The sequence below is a fragment of the Fukomys damarensis genome, unplaced genomic scaffold (genome assembly GCF_012274545.1).
Source record: "Fukomys damarensis isolate Sample0158 unplaced genomic scaffold, DMR_v1.0_HiC HiC_scaffold_5, whole genome shotgun sequence".
Classification (NCBI taxonomy): domain Eukaryota; kingdom Metazoa; phylum Chordata; class Mammalia; order Rodentia; family Bathyergidae; genus Fukomys; species Fukomys damarensis.
In genome coordinates this window covers 39,639,373-39,657,681 of record NW_022900917.1, presented here as the reverse complement: position 1 = coordinate 39,657,681, position 18,309 = coordinate 39,639,373, and the positions used below count along the sequence as shown (strand labels likewise).

At 34.3% G+C, this 18,309-nt stretch overlaps 1 protein-coding gene across 1 annotated transcript in view; it reads right to left on the bottom strand.

Moving 5' to 3' along the window:
- The window catches only part of Eya1 (EYA transcriptional coactivator and phosphatase 1), a 419,270-nt gene that overhangs the window by 377,839 nt on the left and 23,122 nt on the right, over positions 1–18,309 (bottom strand). The window lies entirely within an intron of this gene.

The following is an 18,309-nucleotide window of genomic DNA, read 5'->3' as shown; positions in this document are numbered from 1 at the left end:
AAAGAAAATATGCCCTGCTGTGTACCCTTCTAAACACTTTTAAAGAACCATCCTTTCTTTTCATTTGGAATTATGATTTTGATTGTCTGCTGTATCTTTGTAATCTCCAAAAGATGGTAAGTGGACACAATTCTCTACACTAATAACCTGAGTTGAAAAACAAGGTCACATTAACAGACCCAGTAATGTCTCTGATCTTATAAAAAAAAAGAAACATATGCATAAATGTAACATCAATTATGATATTTATTCTGCCACTGCAGAAGCAGATCAGAAAGACTGGTAGCCTAATGAATCTATATGGCAAATATTAAAAACAGATGTATTATTGTTGCATTAAGAGTCAGAATGAATTATTAATAGGTTGTAAACTGCACATTGTAATAAAAATAGTACAACATAATTTTTTTTTGAATTTGCAGCCTTTTAAGGATTATTTTATTAGTCTTATAGCTAATAAAGTTTTTTTGGAAATTCAACACCCACTACTTTTAGGACCAATATTTACATCACAGATCATAAATAAAACAAACAACAGTTGTAGTTTGTTGCTCCAGATATTTTCAGCTTTTCTTTTTCATTGTTTTATTTTTTTTGGTTTTTTGAGACAGAGTCTCACTATGTAGTTGAGACTGACCTGGAACTCACTATGTAGCCCAGGCTGGTCTCGAACTCACAGCGATCCTCCTGCCTCAGCCTCCCGAGTGCTGAGATTACAGGCGTGTGCCACCATGCCCAGCTTTCTTTTTCATTTTTGATGAAATGGTTAGATGGTTTTAATCTTTTATTAGGATCACTGCAAGGTATGATATAGTTTATGAAAATAGTAGCTCACTTGAATGTAGAAGATGCATTTGTGGATTTTCCTTGAGTGTTGAATGGGATTTGAAGTTTAAACTGCGTGGCTCTTCTTCTTCAACTCAAGGGCATATAGGTGAGGATTTGTCATTACCACCACTCTCTTCCATCCCTGGGTGTGTGTTTGGGGCAGGAGATGTCTGACACTTTTCCTGTTAGTAGTGCAGAATGGATGGATTCCAGGTGAAAACAACTGGCAGGCAGGAGGCAGGGTTCTTAGGTGCACAGAGAATGCATATACCCTTCAAGCATGATACAGTGACAAAGCCCAAAGCTGCCTTTGATTTAAGATCTCATATCCTCATCTTAAATGTACACAAAAGCCTTTAGGTGGTGTTAGTACTCCATTAATTTAAGAGTACCAATGCACTTGAAACAGGGAACACCTCTGGTTTATGGAAGTCAAGTTTTGTAATGGCAATTGAGTTGAGAATAGAGGACAGAAAAATGACATCTAAAGACAGAAGTAACTAAGATAAACATGGTGATATGGGATAGTCCAAAGTAAGTCACCAGCATTCCTTCAACTTCATTTTTGTGCCACCTCCTCTCTTCTTCTTAGGCTATATTCTCAAATTAATATTGTACTTTATTTTTCAAAAGGAGGGCTTAGATTTTGAACCTTTGAAAACAGTATCCTTCTAAAGCTATTAGAGATATAAATCAAGAGAGAGAGAAAGAAAGGAGGAGGGGGAGAGAGAGAGAGAGAGAGAAGGAGAGGATGCGTGAGATGCTTACATTTTACAGGAGTTTGCCCCTCCCTGCTTTTTCTGTCTTTTTTCCTTTTAGTAGAGGGAGGAGAAACCATTTAAAATTCTCTGCAGCACTGACTATAAATTGTGTTTTGTTGAAAGGTTTAATACCTAATTTAAAGTCAAAGAACATTTTCTTGACTAGGTCTTGTCGTTCATCTGGGAGAAAGTCCAGGTGGCACATTTAATGTAATCCAGGAAAAATTTCCAGCAGAGCCTTGCTTAACACAAACTTTTGAGTGGAGCAGGTACTTTCAGATGCAAATTAAAATTTTTTTTTCACATAAAAGACTATTGGCATTCATTCAAATATTCATTAGTTCAGAATTTAAAATGTGGATTAAATGGCTGTTTAGAGGGGAAAATGAAATGGATGAACAATTAAGAGCATAATTCACAGGTATTAAAATTCTTAAGGATACCTTGTGTATAATCTTATCTCTGGAGTAACATTTAAAGTTGGGTAGGAGGTCATTTCTCGATGCTTTTTTGACATGGAATATAGTTAACAAAGAACCAGTGCAACACTTCTGGAAACACACACACACACACACACACACACACACACACACACACGCACGAACACTGGGGTGGATTCTAACACTTCAAGGAATTAATCACTGAATTAGCCCTAAAGGAAAATACGACTATTCATTCAAGGAAAGCCTTAATATTTTACTTGTAAACTTCTAGGAAATACTGTTAATTGCATAAACTATTTTCTGATTTTTATTTGGACATGTTTTCAAAGAAGTTTTGCAGAATATACAAAGAATTCACCTTCAGAAACAAAAACAGAAACAAAAATGATCCTGGTATAGTTAATAATCCCCCCCAAGAGTTGTGATGAAACCAAGCCTCAGAACATTTTTTAATGTTGATAGAGCAGGCCTGAAAAAACTTGTCATATGAATCAGACTGTTCTGGGGGCTAACTGGTGTTGTTTTTAAACCACAGAGTGGGCCAATGGGTGTGGCTATGCACATGGTTGAATGGTGAATGTATAGATTAAAATATATTTTGCCACACTAGTTTCCAGAGGATTGTTTTGGCCTGGTGTTCCAAACCATGAGCCAAAACTTTGGTCAGTATTTTGACAACAGAGCCAGGAAAAACAAAAAAGGCTTAGCCTGTGAAAAAGAAATGAAGATGTAGTGAAGGAAAACAGTAGTCCCTCTGCCACTGCCTTACTCAATCCATATGTGGGCTTAAACACAGGAAATACCCACCATTCACCGCAATCAAGCCAGAGGCTTGTGCATCAGAAAGTGCCTTGTGGAACTAATTGGACTCTATTAAGATTGTCATTGACATGGGAAAGCATTTTGAAATTTTAAATCAGAACATGCAATGTACATAGAAAAAAATAACAGTCACATTGTTGATTCAGGACTACAAATATAAGCTTAATACACATAAGGACATGCAAGATTTGTATGCTTTATTCAGAGATATACTGTATTAATCATTCAGAAGCACATTTGTCTTCCTTCATTTTATATGTTTGCTTTTAGTCTACAATCTTTATAGAATGGGCAGATTTCACTGCGTAGGGCCTGGTGCCAACGCATAGGCAAAGAAAATCTAAGCATTGCCAGTGTTAAGATGATAATCAACAAAGTTCATGGTACTTGCCATCAGAGCGAGGTTTACAGAAAAAACTTAGTTTGAAATAATGTACCTTACAGGGAACTTTTTCATGATATTAGACATACATACACAGTTTAATTATTCATGTATTTACACAAATTTAAGTTTGCTAACAAGTCTATGGGAAAGAATATTCCTCAGCATTTCTATTACAGATGTCTTTAAAAATTTCCTAAACATGGCCTACAATGGGAGCTCACCCTGCCTTTGTTACCACTTTAAGGCCGTATATTCGAATTGTGTGTGCTTAGGTCTGACAACTCTTTTAATGTTATGGTTGTCAATCACGTTAGTTTTATAGATAGGTTATAGAAGTTTAAATTGTCCCTAATATTCTTGGAACTAAAACCTGTATTTGGTTTGCTTTTCCAAAAATATGATTTCCCACTATCATGAAAACCATGCGGTATTTCATCTCCCTAAACTTTTTGGAAGGCATAACATTGGCAATCGTTTGGTTTAAAATTTCTTTTTGTATAAAGGTTGACAAATAACTATATTCTCCACTGATAATAGAAAATAATTGATGGCTTACATAGGATGAACTCTCATCAAATTTCTCAGCCCAATGTTGCTACCATTTTTTTTATAGTCAGCTTCTTTGTTTTGTTGGATTCAAAATGTCTTATTTTGTTATTAGTCACTTCTAGTGTAGTTCAGCATTTCTCCAACTTCAAAAATAAAATGATTGCATGTAGGGAGGGTATTATAACTTCTGTTCATGAAACTTAGATTTACCATGAAGATACTGCCATAGGGAAAAGTTGGACAAGCAATAAATCAAGTTGGAAGCTTTGAAATGTGTATGTGTTTAAATATGGAAAGAAAAATAATTGCCATCTGGTCATCTAATTACCAACTTCTTTATATGGATTCTGAGAGCTAAGATTCTTTAAATATGAATTAACTCATTTAATCATCATAACCCTTTAGAGTATGGGGACTGATCATTCTCATTTTATGAAAAAACAGAATCACAGAGAAGTCACTCATGTGTAATCACACAGCTAAAAACCAGAGCACAAGTGTTCAACTGGCAAATAACAAAACACGGAGACTACTGGACTCCTGTACTAGAAAGCATATAGAAATAATAGAAATAACTTTCTTTTTTTGGTGGTACAGTGATTAAACCTGGGGCCTTTGCACCAAGCTATATCCTCAGCTAATTTTTGTATTTTTTACTTTGAGAGAGCCTCACGAAATAGCTAAGTGGGCCTAGCTAGGGTTAAACTTGTGATGCTCCTGCCTTAGCCTACCAGAGTGCTGAGCTTACAGGCATGCATTAAAAACAACTCAGGGGGCGGGGATTTAGCTCAGGGGTTCGGTGGCCTGCCTTGCAAGCTCAAGGACCCGAGTTTGATCCCCGGTACCAAAAAAAAAAAAAAAAAAAAAAAAAAAAACCTCAGGGTGATTTAAATGTCTAAAAGTCATTTTTTAATTTCTTGGCATTGGAAGTACTTTGTGAAAATAGGTGAGAAATGGGCAAATACGGATAAAAACAGCTATCATAGAGCTATGTTTACGTGGTGTTATTTTGCCACATGGCTAGATTGTCTTTCCTGCATACACATCCTATGCACACACACCTCATGTCGGTTGATAACCATTAAAAGGTCTTGTTAAGATGGGATGGAACACCCCACTTAGTAATTATATGAACACAGAACCCTTAAAAAGATTTTTGTTTTCATTCATGTGGAAAAATTGTCTTCAGTGGGAGAGAAAAACACTAGGCTGTACAAAAGAAAGTAAATTAATTAGAAGGAGGGGATGGGACTGAGGTGAGGTATGATACAAGGGAAAGAGCTACGTTGGAAGTCAAGCAAAGCTGAGGCCCTGAACTACCCCATAGCCTCCACTTCCCCATACGCAAGATAGAGGTGCTAACAACTCATAGGTCTTTGAACACTCTGGGTTACAATTTCACCATGAAAAGAAGTTTAGTAACCTGATCTGAGATAGGTGCTCTGGAATTAGACTGTTGGGTCTGCATCCTAACTCTGTAAAATCAAGGTAAAATTTTTTATCTTTTCACCCTGTATAACATTAACTGTGTGTCTGTGAGGAGAATTACCTTATGACACTGTGAAAATCAAATCAGATAATGTATAGTTGGCACCTAATAGAAATCTTGGCACAGAGTAAGTGCTCAATACATGCCAAAATAGCTATGGGCATTTGAGAAAGAGTAAAATGAGAATAGGATTTGACTGTACCCAGCCTCTGTAATCTCTTAAAGAAAATATATAATAAGTTTATATTTTGCATATAACAGATAGCGGTACCTACATTTCTTATCCTCAGCCCCTTTGAGATTTTTAAACTTAACTTGTTCATCATCTATAAAATGGGTTTATATCCTTCTCGAATATTCTACTGATATAGGACTTCTTTGCCAGAGCTTACATTTCTCAAAATAGCATTGCTTTGAAATGGCAAACAAAAAATTGTTAATGAACAAATGTTTAGTGATAAGCTATTACATTGTAGGATCAAAAATCTTAACCTCAGAAACTCAGGGGATAATTCTTAACCCTAGGAACTCAGCAAAATTATTTCATTGGCTTGAATAGAATGACAGTTCAAACAAACTACATTCTAAAATGCAATTTCAGGACAAATATTTCCTTTTAAAACAAATTGTGCATACATGTAGATTTCATGCAACAACTTATAAATGACAGTAGGAAGAACAAGTGAAAGAAAATGGAAAATTATATTTCCAGGCTTAAAGGAAAGACTGTCAGTTGAACATGTTGTGGGTGACAGTCGCAGTGTAAGTTAATAAGGGAAGATCAAAGCACTTTGGACCGTACCTCTGTGTTCTTTATATCCTGACCTTTCTTATAGCTGACTTTGGAGGGATCTTGACTAAAAATCACCCCTTAGGGTACAATGAAATTTGATTGTTAGACTATTTTAGTGTTTTTTCTGGAAATCATGCATAACATGCTGCTGTTCTCTGTGGTGGAACCAAGAGCTAATAGCTTTGTACTGATTCTGCAGATAAATATCATATGTCACTACTCATTAAAAATCTGTTGTAATGGGCTGGGGATTTAGCTCAGCGGTTCGGTGGCCTGCCTTGCAAGCACAAGGACATGAGTTTGGGGATTTAGCTCAGCGGTTCGGTGGCCTGCCTTGCAAGCACAAGGACATGAGTTCAATCCCTGGTACCAAAAAAAAAATCTGTTGTAAGACCCAAGTTCCCATTAATCAACATTATCTTTCTTTTTAAAAAATTAACTTTAAAGAGCACAAGAAACTTATAGAAAATCCATAAATATTTTTGGATAGAAAAATTAACTTGGATATTATTACAATGTTATAAGTTCATATTTGAATTCTACATATTTTCTCTATTTCTCCTGAAATATAATATTATTACCATTGTATAGTTCATTTGTCTATAATAACCTGACCATATATTTTATTTTCCAATCCTGGATACTTTTGAAAGTGTTGTCCAAAACAGCAGGGATTGTCCTAAGTTTAATGAAGTTATAAGCATAAGTATTAATAAATCTAAGGATTTAATTCTGTAGATTGTGGAAAAAGTTGTCACTTTCATAGAAAGAAGTGCCATAATTTGTTTCAATTAATATCAATACTGATTATCAGAGTATATTAAAAACAAATGTACAAGGATTTTGAAATTGTAATAATTTTCCAAATTAACTAGTGAATTGTCAGAAATACATATTATTCTAGACTATTTGTTGTCCTTTGGATCGGATTACAGGACAATTTTTGCCTTTTCACTATATAATCTTAGATTTGTCAACAGATCTACACAATCAAAAATAATTCATTATGAAAATAAATCTAGTTATATGTCAAGCATTTAAAACAGTTATTATACTTATTAAGTATTCAGTATATATCTGTTGTATAAATAAAAACATGTACCAAGATTTTCTGGCTAATTTTGAGCTTTCTGGATAATTCAGACCTACTCAACCAATGAAACAATCTTATTCCAAATCTACTTCTTCTGCAAGGAATGGGTGCATAAATATTTATACAATATTGTACACTAAGAACTAAGTCTGTAACAGGCACACTACTGAGGAAAATCATGCAATTTGTACTCACAGACATAGAAAATGCCATGCCGTTAGGAAAAAGAACAGCTTTGCTATTGTAATCAGAGTCACTTTTGTGACTGGCATGTTCCTTCAAATTCATGAGAGACGAATATTTATGGATGCCCTGTGAGACAGTTATTTAGGAGTAGTGGTTTTTATTTAGATGCTATTTAAAACTGTAAACTGAGTTCATATTCCAGAAATGAAATAAGAATGTTAATTTAGTGTATTTCATATCCAGGAAGTACAAATACTTCATGATGCCTCACTGTTGCATGGCAACTTGATAATTATGTTACAAACATTGGACCATCAGTCTTTCCCTCTACTTTCACCATCTCCTATGCCCTGTATTTTCTCGTCCTTGGCTCAGTCCTGAGACTTGATGACTAAGAAGCCCTTCATGAAGCCTTGAAAAGTGGTAGTTGTCAATTTTCTGGCACTGCACACTACTTAGGACCTAGGAATATTTTTTTCCTGCTTATTGATTCCCTCAGATTAGTTATCTCCTACTTGAGAGACACACGATTCACCTAGACCATTCTTTTCACCTCCCAGCCAGTGACAAACATTGGCCTATGGCTTTCAGTCCTTTTCTTCATTCCAGGCCCTGCCATCACCTTGAGTTACTTCAGTACCCCGTTCAGCTGTCTTCCCCAAGGCATCTCAATGCCTCCCCTTCAATCGCCTAGGCTATGGTCTCAATTCAGACATTATCATCACCTGCGATTTATCCACTCCCAATATCACTAATTTTGAAGGCTGCCTCTGACCATAGTTCTCTTGCTTTTAGCATTTCTGTTCAACTACCCATATCATACTGCTGCTTTCATTTCACTTGGGACCCGTAGGTTACTGACCATTTCAGTTTATACAAATGTATCAGCCTTTGCTTTCTTTATTTAATTCCTATCCAAATTAGAGCTTTCAGGCCATCACTCCAGTAATAATAACAGTCTTTCCAATAACCTAAAATTCCTGCATCCCTTGTCCTGTGATTGTATTCACTTACAAATCACAAAGTTTGGTGAGCCTAATATTCACTCCCTGTGTGTCAAATAGCATGGCAGCCTCTCCTACCACATTTATGACTAGCCCCAGTTGGGGCCACAATAATACTTCATTGTTTTTTGTTCAGTCTCTTTCCCATTCTTGTTGCACTTCTAACCTTGGACTCCTGTCCTTCCCCCTGAAGATTACCTCACCTCCTAAATTACAGAGAAAATACAAGGGTTCAGAGAGGGACCTCCTTGGGTTTTTGCATTAACACCAAATATATAAAAGTATTTTTATTCATACCCATCTTATATTCCTTCTTTTCCATTTCTAAGTAAAGTCTGGCTTTTCACCTAGAGCTAACTCCTCTGCCATTTAGGAGGCTGCTGCAATTTTATAAGTGGGAAATGATGGTGGCTTACCGTAGAGTGGTGATAATTGTTTACATTTAAGAGTAAGAAGGGGAGGAGAGATATATATGAAAAGTAAAACCGACAGGACTTTCAGATAGATCACACATGAATGCGATATATTAAAGACAGAAAATGAAAAGTGAGACTGACTTCTGTGTGTTCTGCCCTAGCTATGGCATATTAGATTTTCTCAGACTGGGAACTAAAAAGCTGGATAAAATATTTTTTAAATGTTGGTATAAAACCATTGTACAGCTGCCAAGAGAGCCAAAATAAAGTTCCAATAAATACTCTTCTCCCCTAAAAAGGAGAATGATGGAGCCCAATACTCAGTGTACTTTCCCCCTTGAAACATTTATATATCTAACAGCAGTAGCACAGAGTCTGAGCAGGATTCTCATTAGTTTTACAGTTGGAAGAGACAAAAAGAGAAGTTTAAAGTCCACCCAGATGGAAGTGGACTAGTAAACACGTGCTACATTTCTTTGAAAGCCACAGAGTTATACCCTCGAATTAAAAGTGAATTGCACACTCCTATAATCCCAGCACTTGGGAGGCTGAGACAGGAGGATCTCTGTGAGTTTGAGACCAGCTGGGGCTACATAGTGAGTTCAAGATCAGCTGCAACTGCATAGTAAGACCCTGTCTCAAAAAACCAACCAACCAACCAACCAACCAACCAACCAACCGAACAAGCCACAAAGTGAATTGCAAGTAAAGTAGACTTTGTAAAGAGTGAGAAGCAAATCAGATTCAGCTCAAACCCCAATTTCTTTACAATTTTACTTTCTCTTAGTTGATAAATTATTTGAAAGAAAACATCTTCTAGAGCTTCAAATGTCTGACATCCACTCAAAATATCAGAAAACATGATCAGGAGAATAACAAATGAGACAGGTGACTTGAAATCCTATCATTGGAAGATCAGATATGAATTTTTAAAAAAATCAACTGAGATTAATATGTCAAAAAGAATAGCGAATAATATGATGACACTCAGGATATAACTAAAATATAAAATAAATATGAAATACAAATTTTAATGCTAGAAAATAAGCTAATGAAATTAAGGACTTAATAGATTTAACAGCACTTTAGACTTAGTCAAAAAGATTAATGAACTAAAAGATAAGTCAACAAAAATGAAGCACAAAGAGAAAAAGTGAAGATATGAGAGATATATGAAACATGGTGAATGGCTGAGTATATTGTTTTTTAAGCCCTAGAAGGGGATGTAAAAAAAGTGGAACAGGGAAAGCAAAGCGTTTTTACAAATTGATCAAAGACATAAACTTATGAATTTCATGACACACAGATTTTGAGCATGAAAATATGGGCAAATAATATCATTTACTAAAGATAGGTAACACTGAGAAAAGGTAGTAGTGGGAATGCGATTAGAGGAATTAAAAAATTCACTTTTGAACATATTAATTTCAAGATATCTACCGTGCTAAACACGCTAGGAAAGATATTGCATAGATAATTTAATACATAACATATAGCTGAAAAAATCAGAGCCTTAGCAAATTATTCCCTTTTACATTCTCTAAGAATTATTGCTGTCTTTTATTAGAGGTTAAACTTCATTAAACTACAAGATCATTTGTGTATTTAATATTACTTTGAAATTAAGGCAGCCAAAAGGGAATGCTGAGATAACTGAAAAAAATAGGAAAAGTAAATGTCTTTATGATATTTAAATTTAGCATTTCATCCATAATATTTAACAAATAAAATTGGCACATAAATGACCTAAACCTATAGGAGATCACCTAGCAAATAGGCATAAGAAATAGTTATGCTGTAATGATTTTAGTCCTGGCCATTCTGGCACTTAGGATTCAGCTTAAAGAAGAGATTCTAGCACAAGACCTGGGAAGGAGCAGCTAGCTGAGGAGGGGCGATCCCAGGCGAGTGGCACGTCCCAGAATCTAAGTGAATGAAGAAAGCCTTGACCATCAATACCAGATGTTGCTGAAAGGTCAAGATGAGAACTGGTAATTGACCATTTGAATTGCCAATTTGGGATTCCCTGGTGACCTTGAGAAGAGCTGTTTTGGTGGAGTGATAGGGATGAAATTGTAATTTGAATGGTTTTATGAGAAATTTATGCTTCTGGTAATGGTAGTCTAAGTCATTCAGAGTAACTTTTCTAAGACAGCTCAACTTAAAAAAAAAATTCTAAATGCAACAAAGAGCTAATAAAATATTGAGTAACTGCAGGAATACAATGCAAGAGGAGCTATACGTCTAGAGAAGACAGTCTGCAATGTGGGGTAATTCTTCCCAAGGAACGATTTGCTGATGTGAAAGGTGTGACCAGAAGGATGAGCTGCACTTCTAGTGGTCTCACAGGACTGACGAGTCAGCACTTTAGCTCAGGGTCCGCCAAGGGGAGACAGCTTTGGTAACCCGTCCTGTGCTTTGGGTGCGTCCTGAAGGTACACCCACTAAAAAGGAAGCAGAAGCCAAGCAGCTTGTGCACTGATGTAGCCTTTGACTCATCTTATAAACTCATCCAACCCTCAAAACCCAGGAACTCTGAAATCAACTGGAAACGATCCTAGTTTGTTACTGTCCTCATATGTTTCACAGTCAAAAACAAAACAAGAATCCTCTGTGCTACAGTGAATTATTGAAGGTAGTGTCTAGAGGGTGAATATAGATGCTCATTGTTAAAATCTTTAAACTTTTCAGTATTTTTGAACATTTAAAAATAAATATTGTTAAAAGAAAACAGTTTCTGGAAGAAATCGTATCATCTTAGCTTTCAGATAACACGTCCTGCCCATCATTCTATGGACTGACTGTATCTTCCTAAAATTCATATGCTGAAATCCTACCACTATAATATGATGATAATAGAGAGTAGAGCCCGTGGAGTAGTTAGATCATGAGGACTTTTCGCTCATGAGAGGGGTTACTGTCTTGAAGAAAGACATAATGAAAAGATGGAAATAAAGTGTTTGTAGATGGGGAGGGGAGGAGGGGGAGAAGGGAGGGCAGGACAAGGGGAAAAAATGAGAACCAAGACCTGTCATGTAGAGGTACAAGATCCCAACAATGAATGTAACTGTACTGTATCCCTAAAATGTACCAATAAACTCAATTAAAGAAAAAAAAGACATGACAGAGCTTGCTTTTCTTTCTTTTTGTTCTTCATAACTTGAAAATTCAAAAAATCAGCAGTCTGACCCAGAAGAGGACTCTCACCAGATGCATATCTGCTGACACCCTAATCTCAGACTTTCAGTTTCCACAACCATGAAAAATAGATTTCTCTTGGTTATAAGCTTCTTAGTCTGTGGTTCTTAGTGATAGCAGTTTGAACTAAGGCACCAGGCAACCCAATCTGCTTTCTGTCATTAGAAGTTAGTTTGTGTTATCTAGACATGTATATAAATATAATCATTTACTGTGTATTTTGGGGGAGGGGTCTGGTTTCTAAATACTCAGCATGATTATTTCAGGATGAATTCATATTGTTGTATGTATTAGTAGTTCATTTTTTATTGGTGTTCTGTATTCCCTTGCATGAATATGCTACAATTTGTTTTGTTTTTTGTAGCAGGGGTCAAACTCAGGACCTTGTGCTTGCAAGGCAGGCACAGTGCCACTGAGCTACAAACCTAGCCTATACTACAATTTGTTTATCCACTTGTTGATGAACATATGGTTAGTTTCCAGTTTTGGATCATTAGCTATGTAAACAGGCCTCAGTATTGACGTATGCTCTTGGGTAAAGACCTAGGAGTAGAGTGGTTAGTCACATGGCAAGTATATGTTTAACATTTGAAAAAACTAAAAAGTGGATTTCTACAGTGATGGTACAATTTTTTTAACCCCACCAGTAGTATAGTAGAGTTCCAGCTGATTCATATATTTACTAACACACGAGAAGGTCAGTCTTTAATTTCAGACATTCTTATTGGTGTCAGTAACACCTTGTGGTTTTCATTTTACGTTTCTCTAGGGTAAATATGTTGACCACCTTTTCATATCCATATTTACGATCTATTTGTTTCAGTAAGTAAAGGATATATTAAAATCTTGTGTAGTTTTAAAATTGGATTTTTATTGAGTTTTGAGAATTCTTTGCTTTGTTCTTTGTGAAAATAAACCTTTTATCAGAAACACTTTATTTTCTTTCAGTCCATGGTTTCTTTCCATCTGTCATCAGTGTTTTTAAAATAATTTTTTAAAATGAAGTGTAATTTATAAATTTGTTCTTTTATGGCTTGAGGATTTTATCTAAGTGATCTACATAATCCCGAGTTTAAAGATTTCCTTCTGATTTTGTCAAGAAGTTTTTGATATTATGTTCTGCATTTAGTTTTACAATCCACTTTGAGTTAATTTTTGTATGTCATTTTAAGTATAGATTGAAGTAGAAAAATTTTTGGCAACCAAATAGCTAATACCTCACCATTTGTGAAAAACATGATTCTTTTTCTACAAAATTATCCTGCATATTCATTAAAAAATAGTATATATGGTCTATTTCTGGACTCCCTATTGTATACTCAATATATCAAAACCACAGTGTCTTAATTATTATTGCTATGTGTTACATCTTCAAGTTCTTTGGTACTTTAACTTTGTTCTTTTTCAAAATTCCTTTGACAATTTTAAGCCCAAAATGCCTTTTAATGACAGATTTTCTTTTATAAAAAATATGTTGAGAATTCTGTTGAATCTATAGATCATTTTGGGGGAAATGACTTATTGGGAATATTTACATTTCTGAACCACGAACAAAATATTTCTGTAATTGTTTAAGTGTCCTTTAATTTCTTTCAGCAGTAGTTTCTAATTTTTAATGAGGTGTGTTTGTACATATCTTGTCAGATTTACCCTTAGTATTTTTTTATTTAATATTATTGTAAATTATATTTTTATTTTTATGTCTTCTTACTAGCAGAGAAATAGTTGATTTTTGAATAATGATCATGTATCTTGCAACCTAGCTCAAGTCTCTTTTCTGTTTACCCTAGTTTCTTTCCTTTTTTTTTCTTTTCCTTTTTTTTGGTACTGGTGATGGAACTTGGGTCCTTGCACTTGCTAGTCAGGATGCAGAACCACTGAGCTAAATCCCAGGCCCTATCCTAGCTTTTTTTATATAACTATGTTGTCTATGCCCAGAGATATTTACTTCTTTCCAATCTGGATTTTTTTTCCTTTTTTTTACTTTTTTTGCACTGGCTAGTGTATATGGTACAATGTTGACTAGAGATGATTAAGAAAGATGGTCATGCCTCATCTTTGATCTTAAAAGAAATCACTCAGTCTTTCGTTCTTAAATATGATTTAGTTATAGACTTTAAAAAAAATCTCTTCATCAGGTAGAGGAAGTTTCATTTTAATTCTATTTTTTTTCCTGAGAACTTTTATCAGAAATAGAGGCTGGATTTGTATACTTTTTCTGCATCCATTGATACGACTGTGTGGTTTTATGTTCTTATTTAATGTATATAACCAATTGCATTGATTTTATAGTGAATTGTTAAATAAACATTGTATTCTTGAAATAGGCAATGATTTGTCACAATATATTAGTGATTTTATATTTTATTAAATTTGATAAAATTTTGAAAATGATTTTTGCATCTGTGTTCATGAAAGATATTAGTCTGCAGTCTTTTTTTTTCTTACTCTATTTTCCTTCCGTTTTTTTTCCTCTTCTTGAAAAGTGTGTGTACTGTAATTGTAGATGGAGTGTTGTACTGAAATAAGTTGTTTCACAATGTTGTTCAAATTATCTACGTCTTTACTAATCTTTGCCTATTGCCTATTGGTATTATCATTAATATCTGATTAAAATTTAAATTCATTTATTTTTTTCTCAGATTTTTCAGACTTTGTTGCATGTATTTTTTCCAGCCCTCCTATTAGATAAATGAAAGCTTAGAAAAGTTAAGCTTCCTTTGACAGCCACCTCAGAAATAAAGCTGACTCACCTGGTTCCCCCGATAACACCCTCTTTGCACCACGGGCTGGAATCTCTTTCCAGTCATTTGAAGCAACAATCAAGGTCTTACCCCATTAGTTTATTGCTCTCTGGGGATCAGTGTGCTAGTGTTTCCTTGTGTTCATTGTCTTGAGAGAGGTTTTATTTTTTCCATTGTTTCAAGTAAGAGAATAAATCTGGTCATTTTTGTCTGGAAGCAGAGTCTAACAATTATAAGGAATCAAGGGTATGCATTATAATTTATGTAATAAGAGTTAACACAATACCAAGAAAATAGCAAATTCTCAAATTCTCTAAAAATTTCAAAAGAAATTAAAGAAAAATAAATAATTAGCCTAAAATATGTCAAGAATGAGGTGAAAAATAAAAAAGAGCAGACAAAGCCAACAGACACAGTAAAGTGGTAAACTTAAACCCAAATGTATTAGTAATATTTACTTTACAAATTAAATGTACTGTTATGTTACTTTAAAACTTAAATTACTCATTTATGCAATTAAAAGAGAAAGTTAATACTTAAATAGATAAAACTTAATCATATACTGTTTTCCAGAGTGACAATATATCACAGCACTAAATAGTTAAAAATTAAACAATGGGAAAAGATATACCTTGTTAAGCTAATGACAAAGTGGTGAAGCTATATTAACATCAGGCAAAATTGAATTATAGAATACAGGCAGACATTACTACCAGGGATAAGGGAAGGTACTTCTTATATAAGTACAAAAGTAATAAATATATGTGTTAAGCATTTAACTTCAGGCAGTCAGGAAATAATTTCAATTTAATGCAAAAGGAAGGAAATTATGAAGTAAAGCCAGACATTAATGAAAAAGTAATACAAATAAATCTAAATGACCCATAGTTATTGATGAAATGAATTCTGTCATTTTGAAACTTGAATAATAACTAAAAAAAGGAAAAACTCAAATTCCCCAAACCTTCCTAGACTAGATGGATCATTGACAAACTCTACCAAATATAGAGGGAAGAATTAGCACATAAACTCTTCCAGAAAATTGAAAAATATGGAACACTCTGTAACTAATATTTGTGAGGGTAGAATAATGTAATATTCAAATTGGATTAAGATGTTATAAGACAAAGATAATTTAGGTTGATATTACTTGGGAAGATGAAAGCAAAAATTTTAATCAAAAGGAATACAAGCAGAATCCAACAATACATAAATTAGACAATATATTAAGACTAAACTGGATAGATTCCAGGAATGCAATGCAGGTTTAACTTTTGGAAAAATGCATCAGTGAGGTTTATTTATTAAAGGAATAAAGAAAAAAATATTATATGATTACTTTAGTATTGAAGAAAGAGGATTTAATGAACTTTGCATTAGCTTATAATAAATATGCTTAGCAAACTGGAAATAGAAAGTAACCACCTTATCTATAAAATATATGCAGCTAACATCACACAAGATAAATATGAGTTTGCTGAATGATGTAGCTACAAACAGCTTGATTCAAATTTAGGAGGAAGTTCAGGGCTCCGCTCAAGGAAGAGAAAGTCCTGTTCTGCTCTGATTAGGCCAGACAGCATCTGGAACACTGTGCTGCCTTGTGGGGAGAGGGTGCCCTGTCCTCTAAAAGGGACATTGGTGAACTAGAGAGGCCTCAAAAAGATGGTGAAGACTATGAGTCATGACAAGGAAGCAATGAGAAAACAACTAAAGAGAAAGAAGACTTAAGTGGGCAAAGCTTCCTGGGAAGGAGTGTCTAAATGTCCTGTGTTTAGAGAGTATAATTCACATGAGAGGACAGTGGTTAACGATGGATGCACCTTGCAAATCTACAAGGAAGTGCTTCTTAGCAATTAAGACTCTTTGGACATGAGAACCATCTGAGACTTCCTCAAGGATATTTCAGAAAGGTTTGGGATGAATAAGTAACATTTAAGATGACTTTTATTTTTATCATTGATTCTGTAGTTCAATTGTCCAGAAAACAGAGCTTCAATTTTTTTTTTTACAAAAGGGAACTGCATTTGTACACCATGATGCTAATGGCAGCATGCATAATCTCCTTAACACATTAGTTCTGTATTAATTGCCACTGCTCCTCCTTTCTGAATGTTGTCAGAAGTCACTGAAATCTAAAGTCATTTTATAAAGACTCTAGGTCAGTCACCAAATGTTGAATATGTACTTAAAATTCTTTTACTCAGCTTCTACTTCTGCAGTCAGGATACTTAATGAACAGCCCAGGGAAGTTGGACTGGTTTCTCAACATCCCTGAATTTGCTCACGACTCCTTGAACTCTTCTCATCCATTATGCTCAGTTTACATATCACATTTCTTCTCTTGAGACTGGTTTTACTTCCAAATTGCTTTTCCTATTTTTTCCCACCTAAAACATATTTTAAATTCAGTAACTGTAACATGTAGCATTGAAGTGAAATTTCCCACCTGAATTTCTTGAGAATCACTGCCATGTTCGTATTTCTGACTTCTTTGCTGTCATATTCACTGTCTCTTATTTGACCTGTGATCAATTAAAATTGCATCTGATTTCTGTGGGTTCATGAGTATCAAAATACCTCATATTGCTATTAATTTGGTTTCTATGTTAGCTCCATAAAAGTATTTAGATGGCTGTATTATTTTGATAAAGAATTTGTGAATTCCTCTATTCTTTTTCCTCCAAGCCATCAATGGTTCTTTGCAAGAAAAGGCTTTGTTAGCTCGAGTGGAGTGGGGGGAGTCATAGAGCCAAGCCCGACAACAGTGACTCTAGTCAGAAGTCACCTCATGGCTCTGTGTCTAGTGTTTGAAAGCCACCCTTGGTCTCATGTTTTAGATCTTTAGCAACATTTAAGCATTGAGACAATGCTTAGTCAAGGCAAGCAAACTTCCACTTGAAATCTATCAAGGTATCAAAAGGATTTGTACACATGGATATCTCCTGTGTATCTCTAATTATAATTCTTACTATATTTCAACTTTGCTTGAAAGAGGCTAAAGAAAACCTATGCCTTTATTTTTAAAATAATTATATTTAAGCAAATAGAAATTTATTACTGTATGATCTTATTTCTTTAATACTGAAATATTTAATAGGGCTAGAATAATTATATAGTTATTCTGGATGTCTTGTTAGTGTAAATAAGGAGTACTTTTTTTAGATCAGTAGGCATTTTTATGTACTTGAAAATTTCAATGTTACCACAGGACCTTGTGTGGTTTTACTAAATCCTTCCTAATATATTTTTATTTATTTCTTTTTCGTTTTTTTTTCCTAGTGTATTTTAAAAATTTCTCTAATTAGTGAATTTTCACTGATTATTTGAAAGTATGCTATTTAAAATGTTTAATATAAATGTTATGTGATGTATAATGTTTTCAACAATATAAATATAACCTATCAAATTTTATTATAGAAAATATTCATACTGAAAAGCTGGTAGGTTTTTGCAGTATTCATGAAATTTTTCATAAAATGAAATATTCAAATGACTAAAAGCAGGTATTTTAGTCACTTATCTACTTAGAATTTTACAAATTAGGTTGTAAATATTTGTACCATAATTTTGCTAAATGAAGTTGGATTGTATGTAA